Here is a 10,690-nt window from a genome sequence, read left to right as displayed (position 1 = left end):
AACACTATTTATTTTATTAGAATAAAATAGTTTGATATTAAATAAATTACGATTAAATTATATTGCATCTTTTCTACCGATTCTCTGAATTTTTTATATATTTTATATTTATAAATTATAAATATAGTTCAATAAGTTTTAATTTTTACTTAGGGTATGTTTAAATATTGCTTATTTTGTTAAAATTGAAAAATTATTGCTGAAAGTACTGTAGATAAAGGTAAAAATTAATTAAAATAGTACAATGGAGTTTATGAATAGTGTCAAAAAGTATAATGAGACCTATAAATAGTAACAAAAATAAACTAAATAGTAAAATAATTTTAATTTTTAATCCTAACTCAAACTCACACTTAATCTTAAATTGCTAGCAGCTGGTTTCACCTTTTTCAAAGCAATTTAGATGGATGTTTTTACTTTTCATGCATTGCGTTTAGTTTACTTATTCTCAAAGAAAATTCAGATGGATGTACGGGAAAAATAAAAGAAATGGAAAAAGATTGAGTGGCAATTTAGGAAGATGTGGTTAAACAAACATTTGGAAGATTGGAGTGAAGACAAAGCCATCCCATCTATCACATTCCACATACATAGCCTAGCTAACTGCAGGCAAAACAATAATTAAAAAATATGGAGATTCTTCATTGTTTGGCGGTTACTTTGGAAATGAGTTTTACTTTACATTTTCATTTGTCCAATCTTTGAGATCATCAAGTCTAGCTGGTCTAAGCTTTTGTTTTCTCTTCTAGAGGAGACTTTTATTAGCATGGTGCTTTCATTTCTCCTGCAAAAGTGGTCTTTGCCCCATTTTTCCAATTTCTTTTCCCCTCAAACAAACAAGTGTTCTTTATTATTATTATTTGTCTCGTTTCCTGATTTTACTTGTTCCAACTTCAACTGTGAAAGAACGCAAAGCATCTCAGGATGGTACCACCACCCATACCACGTAATAATTCGACATGATGTGGGTCTTAATTTGTGCATGTACCTTTCATGAGTGGGGTCCATTCCTATCCAAAAAAAAAAAAAAAAAAGAGTTGGTCCATTGGAATAATAACCAAGGCTACACCGTTGATCAGAAATTGTGATGGTGAGACGTCAAATACTCAAAATGTAAGAATGTTATTCTTTAATTGCAAAGCCTTTGTATTCTTACTATTATTTCTATACCAATTCTTGCTATAAAGATGCCAAGTGGGTCCTATAGATAGGGAGTTGTTGGGAGGGGCCCTTGTAATTGTCTAGGATTAATTAAGCATTGCCAGCACCCATCAGCCACATCAATGCCACAGAGTACAGACAAAAAATTGTCACAATTTTTCTCACTGGATGGACGGCGGATTCTGATTAGTCAGGTGAAATATTTTGTAAATTTCGTCGCGTCATTAGCCTATTGTTTTCACAATTTTTCGTTAAACGATGCTAAAGATACCATAAGGGATTTGTCTTTTCCTTATTCATCCACGAGGATTGAGTGCTCGTGGGATGTTGTCAAAATTTGATAAATGCTATCTTTAGGGGCGTTCATAAGGGTTGGTTCGAGTTGAGTTTATGTTTAACCCGATCATATCGGGTACAGGAGATCAAAATCTGCCATCAACCATTAAAGAATGGCAATTTGGATGGCTTGATTTTTTCATGGGCTGGTTGACATCTACTAATGGCAGGGAGAGGCAAAGATGGAGGATCTTCGTTGAATTTTGAGGAAATCTCACTAGATCGACGAATATCTTGCTAGATCTAGTAAAGATCTCAATAAATTTGATGGAGATATCGTTGGATTTAGCATTTATTTCTTGGATATGGTGATAACCCTCACAAATTTGTACCCCTTGTCAATTGGATCGAGCTTGTTGGATTTGAAGTAGGTAACTTGCCACTCATCCGTCATCGTTAGATTTTGAAGGAGAAAACCTATCGTCGATTGTTGCAATCATTGGATTGATTAGTTTTTGGTTTGGGTCTAGTCAATTCCTTTGAGTAGGTCGGTTTGCTTGGGTATGTGGATAGCCCTACCTATCTCACATAGAACCACTACTCACTCATTTAACACCACCACAAACATAAAGAAAGAGGAAGTGCGAAAATTTATATGAAATTTTCGATGTGCTTAGAGTTATTTAAGATAAGAAATTTTGCTATTAACAGTCTTTTTACAGAAAAATTAACATTCTCTCTCACGAATTCACCTCACTGAAATCCATTACAACACAAAAAAATACACTAATGACAAAATTAGTGTCACCAAACTTTTCCTTAGGTTAAGCAATTTAGATTTGGTGCAATGAAATAATGAATCGATAGCGAGATTTACATATAAAAATTCACTTTTAATCTTAGCTCTTACTTCTTAGATTAGAAATTTTTTTAATCTTTTTGAACTTTTTATTTTATTTATTTTATTTTTAACCTTTCAAACTTTCACACTTCACAACTTTATGGAATTACACCATGCAATTATTGGATAGGTTCGGAATCGTAAGCTAAAAACATTTGTAGCCTACTGGCGTTGGGGCCCTTCACCATCACCCCAAAGTGGACCCTTTTTCCCCTGCCGTACACTTTTCATCATGTCATTGGTTCCATTTTCCTTCTAAACTCAGCCATTTCACATTTGGCTCGAAGAACAAATTTGGTATCTGAAATCTATATTCAGAGAGACCAAATTAACTTTATATATGTGAAAGTTAGAGGCGTGATTATTGAAGGGTAAAGTGTTACTTAAGCTACATCATGGAGAATAGTCTCATAGGTTCAAAGAGGAAAAAAAAAAAACCTTTTAAAAACTGATAAACACTAATATCTATTTTCGAACAAATCCATAGGCTAAAGAGAAAAAGAAAAAGAAGAGTAAAAGCATTTTTGAAGAAGATTCTAATTGGGGCTTGCTCAACACATTGTGGGGCTCAAGACAATTACTTTAAGTGGAGCATATATTTATATTTTAAATATTAATAAAAGATTTATTAAAATTTTGGTTTTTTTTTTTTCACTTAAAATCTATTTTTTTAGATGAAAACTTATGAATTAAAACGAATCCATTTGTATTATTCAATGACTTTACAACTAGAATAAACATTATCTATTGAGTGAAACAACCAAATACTAAAAAGTTATAACTAAAAATTTTAATAAAATTATATATTTAATATCTCCAAATAAAATTTGAGTATAAATTTATTTACTAGTAATTAGCTATACATTTATTTAATTTGTTTTTACCAAATTTTGTATATTATATAAAAGTGTTGACGTGGACAAAAACAAAGAAAGTGATGGTGAAAATTTATTTTAAAAAAGCTATTAAAAAAAAAAAAAAACTAAGAGCTAAGTTACAAGAACAAAATAAAAGGAAAGTAAAGCAAGAATTAAAGTTTTTAGAAAACTTTCATACCTGAAATGAGGGAGTAGACTCATTGCAAAGTTCAATGGAAAAAATGGTCTAAAGCGCAAAAGAAGCTTTAAAAACAAATCACTTTCCAACATTTTTTTTTATTATTTCATTTTGCTTTTAGAGAGAGCTAGAGAGAGTGCTCTTTCAACATTTGTGTGTGGGAAATTAATGAGTTCTATACTCTGAAACTCAAAAAAACAAATAGTCATTGTCACATCATTGAAAAGATTTTTTTTTTCTTTGATAAAAAATTGCTTTTTATTTATTGTCTAATATTTGAGGTTTAATTAATACATTTGTTAGTACATGGATATCTTTATTAGATAAAATTTGGAGGTCTTTTTTCATTAGGGATCTGAGCATTCGCATTGAGTCTTTCAAATGGTATATGTTGGTGAATTTTAGCATTAAAGTATAAAACAAGCCCATTACCTAGTCTTCTACCTGCAAAAATTTTTACAATAGTGCTATAGTACAATCATAAATTTATGATGGTACTGTAACAAAATGGTATAAGTTTTTAATATATTTTATTCCCACTTCTCTCTCTTTCACTCTTTGCATCTTTTTCACTCTAGGAAAATAAAAGTTGTGTTGTATATTTGTGTAAATATATTATTTTAATGTGTTGCATAGGAAAATGAAAGTTGAAATGTTAGATGTGTTATAAAATTGTATGGTATAATTGATAAAATAGTTTTTAAGATAGTAAAATAGAATAATCTGAAGATTGCGGGTGTGAATGCTTGCCCTTAGAGTATATATTAGTAAACTATTATAGGAAAATTATAAAAAATTGAAAAACTTTCTTAAAATGAATGGTTAATGTTAACCGGTTCCTGTCTAACTAATGCACTAACAAAAAAAAGTTAAGTTTAATTTGACAAGAAATTAAGCCCCCAAAAACATTTTAGAACTAAGGTATAAAATTCTACCCTAGACGAAAGTTATAAAATAATCTTCAAAGAAATCTTCATTGGCATGGGGTCCAACGTCAACGTCAATATCAATGTACGTTACTTTTACGTCAAAGTCCAAATATCAAAACTGTTCTTTTAATACAATAGTAGCCATGTGATGTGAATTGAACACACGAGATCTGCGAGGATTGGAGGCCTAGAATTGGATTAAGAGCATTTAGGAATTGGATTCTTGGATGCCAGTGAGTGTAAGACCACCCCCCCCCCCCGGAAAAAAAAAAAAAAAAAAAAAAATGAAGTGATCAAGCTGTTTTATGAAAATTATGGAGTGCAGGGGTTTATTGATAGAAGGTTTTAAAGAATTTGTTTCATTATTACTTTAATAGTAAATAAATGTTCTATATATATATATATATTTTTTTTTTCCCTTTTGTAATAGTCTTTTCTTTGGCTATGTTTACTCAGAGGATGGAAAAGTAAATGATAGAAAATTAATATAAATTTACTATTTTTGGTCAAAAAAAAAAGTTAGAGAATAAAAAAGATGATATAAATTTACTTCTATGCTCCTATTACATGGTTACATAATATATATAAGAAGTAATTTTGATACATTATACAAGTGAAACATCACAATCATTACCTTAATTTAACCTCTTTCTTTATTGATTAATTTTTATAAATAAAAAATAATGTAATTAACAAAATTAGTTAAAATGAATATTAAAAAGAAAAGAAAAGATATATTTTAGATAATAAATATTACTAAAAAAGAAGAAGGAAAAAGTTGAAAAAAAAAAAAAGATGCTTTAGATAGTGTTCGATAGACAGAAAAGATAACCAAATTTGAATGGGACAAAAAAAGGGTGAGAGAATGGCTAGGAACGTTATAGGAGGGGTAAAATTGACTTTTTGGTTTGATGCCCCTTTTTTGATAACAAACCAAACAAAGGAAAAATGAGTTTTCTCTTCGCCTTTTTCCTATATGTATTGTTTTCTATCCCTCTAGTTCTCACTCCAACGAAATTGACACTTAGGCTGTGTTTGTTTTGGGTGTAAATGAAATTGGAAAAATATTTTACACCCAGATGCGTACTTGGGTGCACATGTAAAATGAAATCAAACTAAAAATATTAAACTTTGACTGTAAAATAAGCTTTTTGACTTAGAAAATCATTTACACATCTCATTTACCTTTAAATGATTTTCCAGACTCAGACACTCGAAGAGAGAGAGAGAAAGAGTAAGAGTAAGAGTAGAGTGTGAGCTAGAAGCACACACCTTCAGTAACGGACCACCGCCCCAACCCCAAATTGCGTCGTCGAGATCGCATCGTAGATTGCATCACCGAGATCGTGCTGTTGTCTCCCTTTAGATCGAACTCTCGTTGTCTTAATCTCAACGCGGCTGAAAGCTTGTCGCTTGACTGGTCTCGTCACCCATGACCCACCCATGACTGATCTCTCTCTTTCTCAATCTACCTCTTTCTTTACCTCAATTTTTGATCACTCTCTCTTCCTCCGTCTCTCATTTAACCCAATTTTTTAGTTTAACGAATGGTTTTGTTTTTATTTTTGTTTCTTGAAGTTTATATATTGAAATTTTCTATTATAAAATTTGTTTGGAAATTGAGAAAATAGCTGAGAAAATGTGAGAAACTAGTAGAAAAATAGCATTTTCAGAATGCAACCAAACATTTGAAAACATTTTCCAAAACAATTTTCATAATGTAGCAAAAACTTGAAAATATTTTCCTTTCCCAAAATTATTTTCACCTGAAAATATTTTACATTTGAAAAATATTTTACATGTTGCCAAACGCAGCCTTATCCTCCAATCCTCAATCCCCAATAAAATTCTTCCAACTTAGGATGCTTGTATAACAAACTCGTTAAAGAGCAAAAAAATCACGTGTGGATTGGAATTAGTTGCAGTTTATGCACCTCAACAATCTTCCTCTCTCATATATTGAAGAAGATCTACAACCCAAATTTTAAATTAGCATCCATACCGGCCAAATCGACATAAATCTCAAACTTCTCTCTAGACACAGCTTAAGTCAACATGTCTCTAATTTTTTTTTTCCAGTGTGAACACAAGCAAAAGGAGATAAAGGAAATCAAAGGACCATCATGTAAATGTTTTTTTTATGTTGTTAGATTATAAACAACCATAATATAAATTCTAGGATCTTGAATTATCATGATTTCACAACTACACAAATGAATTGTAAAGCTTACCTTGATCCATTGCTAAACTCTTCTTAAGATCAAGTTTTAGTATAAAAGGCATTAATTCTTATAGGATTGGTTTCTCTCTCTTCACCATTTTTTCTCTTTAACTATTCCGTGTATTTGATGAGGTAGTTGAATGTTTCTTTTATAGGTAGAGAGATGACCAAATTTCTTGTATCTATAACCTCCACTTGCCCATCAAAGTTGGAGTTACTTAGGTAATTTACACGTTATCAAATGGGACAATTTATTCTTACATGTTTAGGGTGTGTCAATATTCATGTAGCGTCATGTATTTATACCTTCTTTGGAGGCCTAGCTTCCTTTTTAAGCAGCCTATGGGAATGGATTACTTTGTCATTGTAGATTGTGCTCCAAATTTGAATTGCAATGTCTCCTTCTATTTTGAAGACTATCTTGTAATGATAGGGATTGAATTCGGAGATCTTTGTAATGGTAGGTTGAATTAAATATATTCCCTATAAATTGACAGAGTTTTGTTGTTTTCCCATTTGAGAGAATTTGATTGAGCCAAATTTCCCACACCTTGATTGAGCTGCCATGTCATCATTCAAAGCTACCACACTAAGCTTGATCTTGTTGAGATGATATGTCATCATCATCACCAACAAGATCGATGCACTTAAATAATCTTCACGTTTTAGTTATGAAAATGAATGAATCTATGACTATACACAACTTATTTTACCAACAAAAAAAAAAAAAAAGGCTATACACAACTAATCTCTATGGTAAATCTTGGGAAAAAATTGCCNTATGGTAAATCTTGGGAAAAATTGCCAAATGCCATTTTTCGGGCAAAAATAGCAGCTTTTTGCCCCATTTTTCAAACTAATTAGGGAAATGACCATCTTTTGAAACTTGATTTGTGATAAATCGAGTTAAGCCCTATAGAAGTATTTTTAAGAATCTATAGTGACGTTTTTAAGACTTATAGTGGCGTTTTGTAATTCGACCTCTACGAAATCGAGTTATAGGTAAAAAAAATTGCCTATAACTCGATTTCATGGAGGTCGAGTTACAAAACACCACTATAACTTCTTAAAACGTCACTATAGGTCCTTAAAAAGGCCACTATAGGGCTCCAATTTTTTTTTTTTTTTCAAAACTAGATTTATCACAAATTGAGTTACAAAAGAGAAGCATTCCCTTAATTAGTTTGGAAAATGGGGCAAAGAGATGCTATTTTTGCCCGAAAAGGGCATTTGGAAATTTTGTCCGTAAATCTTGCCTATGAAAATGAACGAATCTATGACTATGCACGATTTGACTTTACGATAAACTTTAAGAATTTGTTAAATTGGTCATTCTGTCAATTATCATCTATACTACCACTATCAAATCCACCAAAATGATGTCGAATTACATATGTAAATCGTGTTAGTTTTATAAACGATAATGAATAGAAGAAATTGATAAGAAATTAAAGTTTAAAGACTAAAATGATAAAAATTAAACTTTATGGACAAAAATGACAATTCCAAAAGATGTAATTTGGATTTTTAGTTTTCCCCCCTACAAAGCTCATACAATCAAACATATAGAAAACTATAATCAGTCATTATGCTTTTGAAGCCTCTCAAAAATTTAGGCGAAATTACACATTACCCCATAAACTATACCCCTTTTTACACTTACCTATTTAGGCGAAATTACATTTACACTCCTAAACTATGAGAATCCTCACTTTACTCCTTTAAACTATACCATTTTTACACTTACACAAAGAATGCACACTTACTTTCCTAAACTATTACCCATAGGATGTCCTATGGAGTACAAAATATTATATAAGTAATAGTAAATGTACATTCTCATAATTTAGAGGAATAAATGTAAAAAATATAGTTCACGGGAATTAAAGTGTTCCCCATAAATATTTTTGTATGTGAAAAATAGAGTTGGGTGTAGGAGGTGATGAAAATCAAAGAGTAGGCTGAATTTGATTAGCTATATACATTCCAAAATCCAAAAGAGGACAGAAAAAACTTCGAAGAGATGCGTACAAGAATGGGCTTGTAGTCCCTCACTTCTTTTATTTATTTTTCCATATCTCTGTAATCCGATTCTTTAATAATTTTTATGGAGTCAACAGTCTTATCATTTTAGACAATCAAAGAATCAGCAACGTCCTGATCAGAATGGATTAAAAAGTCTTACGTTTCTTTGAATCTATCTTATTGCCTTGACAATGGGATGAAAGAAGACTTCACTCTTCAGTTTTCTTAAGTAGCATATTATTATAAATTATTGGTCCACTGTCAACACGTCCTCTAGCATTGTGTTACGTATAGCAATTACTTTTAGGAAAGGAAATGTTCAAAGTATAGCATCTGCACTGAATAATGTTTTTTTTTTTTTTTTTTTTTTGGGTAGAAAACACTGAAAAATTGTTATTTGAATATGAATGCGTCAACCAATACTATTGCTATTAGAGTTTAGATTCAATAAGGATTCAGTGTAAATCTATATGTTATTACGCCCACCAATAACGTCATGCCACATCAGATTATTTCACAAGAAAGAATAGAGAATATCACACACTATCACAATCTAAATATATCCAAAATTCCAAATATATTGAAAAAAAAAAATCAGAGCCAAATTTCTCACACACAAAAGAAAGAAACTAAATTTACATAGTTGAACTCGGATTCAAAAGGCTCGATACCCAGTTCAATTCAAAGAATGCAGTTGAATTAGGCAAGAATCTGAAGGGAAACTTTTTTTTTTTTTTTTTTTAATTATAGAAAATATGAGTTTCTAACAACAAAAAAGATGAGATTTTTATTAATACATACAAAAATTGAAGAGTTTTGGCTAGTAATCTACTTCAACTCAAGCTAGCAAGTGTTCGAAATTGATGTCACTGAAGTTGCGTCTCCTTGCTCCGGCATCCTCTACACAGTTCTCCTCCCTTTGGCATTTGGGACTTCTTGTTTTTGTGTTATTTATTTATTTAATATTTTGGATATATTTAACAGAAATGTGATTAGAGAGGCCCAACAAAATAATTTTGAGACCTAAGATAATATATTTAAATGAGACTTTTTTGTTTTTACTTAAATAATATTTAACTAGTTTTTAATATCATAATTTTTTATAACAAAAATTCATTCTTTTTATCTTGTATTATGTTTTTGTTGTTGTTGTTGTTGAAGATATGCTAAAGCTATAACAAATTTGACTACAAAAAACTTACAAACGATGTGGGTTTCAGTTAGCTTAGCTAATAAAATCTATGATGGTTGAATAAGAAACTTATGGTTCAATTCCCGCCTATACCAAAAACTGATTGGTGTATTGGTCTGATGATAAAGAGCTATCATTAGGAGCTGACGCCATAGGTTGAAACTCTCTAAAAACATTTACAAACGATGTATCAATGGATGTGATTAGTGACGCTTTAAGAAAATAATAAATAAGTATTTGAATGAATGATGTTAGAGATATTATAAATTTTACAACATGAGACTTATAAAAATGTATCACTATTCACAAAAATTAATTTAAAAATGCATTTAATAGGTTGTTGACTTTCACAAATCATATTAATTGTCACATCAATTTGTAAAGGTTTTGAAAGAAAATTTATAGTATTTTTAGCATTTTCCTATCTGAATTATTTCTTGTAATTAGTGACATATATTTGTAAGCCCTATGTATTTAAAATTGCATTATTTCTAGCATTACTAAATTCCTTGGAATTTTTTAAAAGTAGAGGAAAAATGTAAAACTAATTTTTTTTCCTATATCTCAAAAAAAATATTTTTTAAAAATATATTTCAATTTTTACCCCAAAATTTGGGGGCTTTTCTCTAGTAGGGGCCCTAGCCTAAGTGGCCTAGGCCTAGGGCCGGTCCTAAATGTGGTAAGGTGGGTTACTATCTATTATTTCCTATGAAATAATCTGACATGGCAGGACATTAATAGTGGTGAAAATATAGGTGACCACATCTTTATTAAATTTGGACTCTTATTATTATCTATAGTATTATTTAAGGAGCTTTCAAGTCATGGACTCTAAGCCGGCTTCCAAACCTTAAACTCTAAAGTTGCTAAAAATTAAGACATTATCTCTATTTGATTAATTTGTTACTCCCTTTGTCCCAAATTTTTTG

Source organism: Quercus suber, unplaced genomic scaffold, assembly GCF_002906115.3.
Source record: "Quercus suber isolate HL8 unplaced genomic scaffold, Cork oak 2.0 scaffold_271, whole genome shotgun sequence".
Taxonomy (NCBI): Eukaryota; Viridiplantae; Streptophyta; class Magnoliopsida; order Fagales; family Fagaceae; genus Quercus; species Quercus suber.
This window is presented reverse-complemented; position numbering follows the sequence as displayed.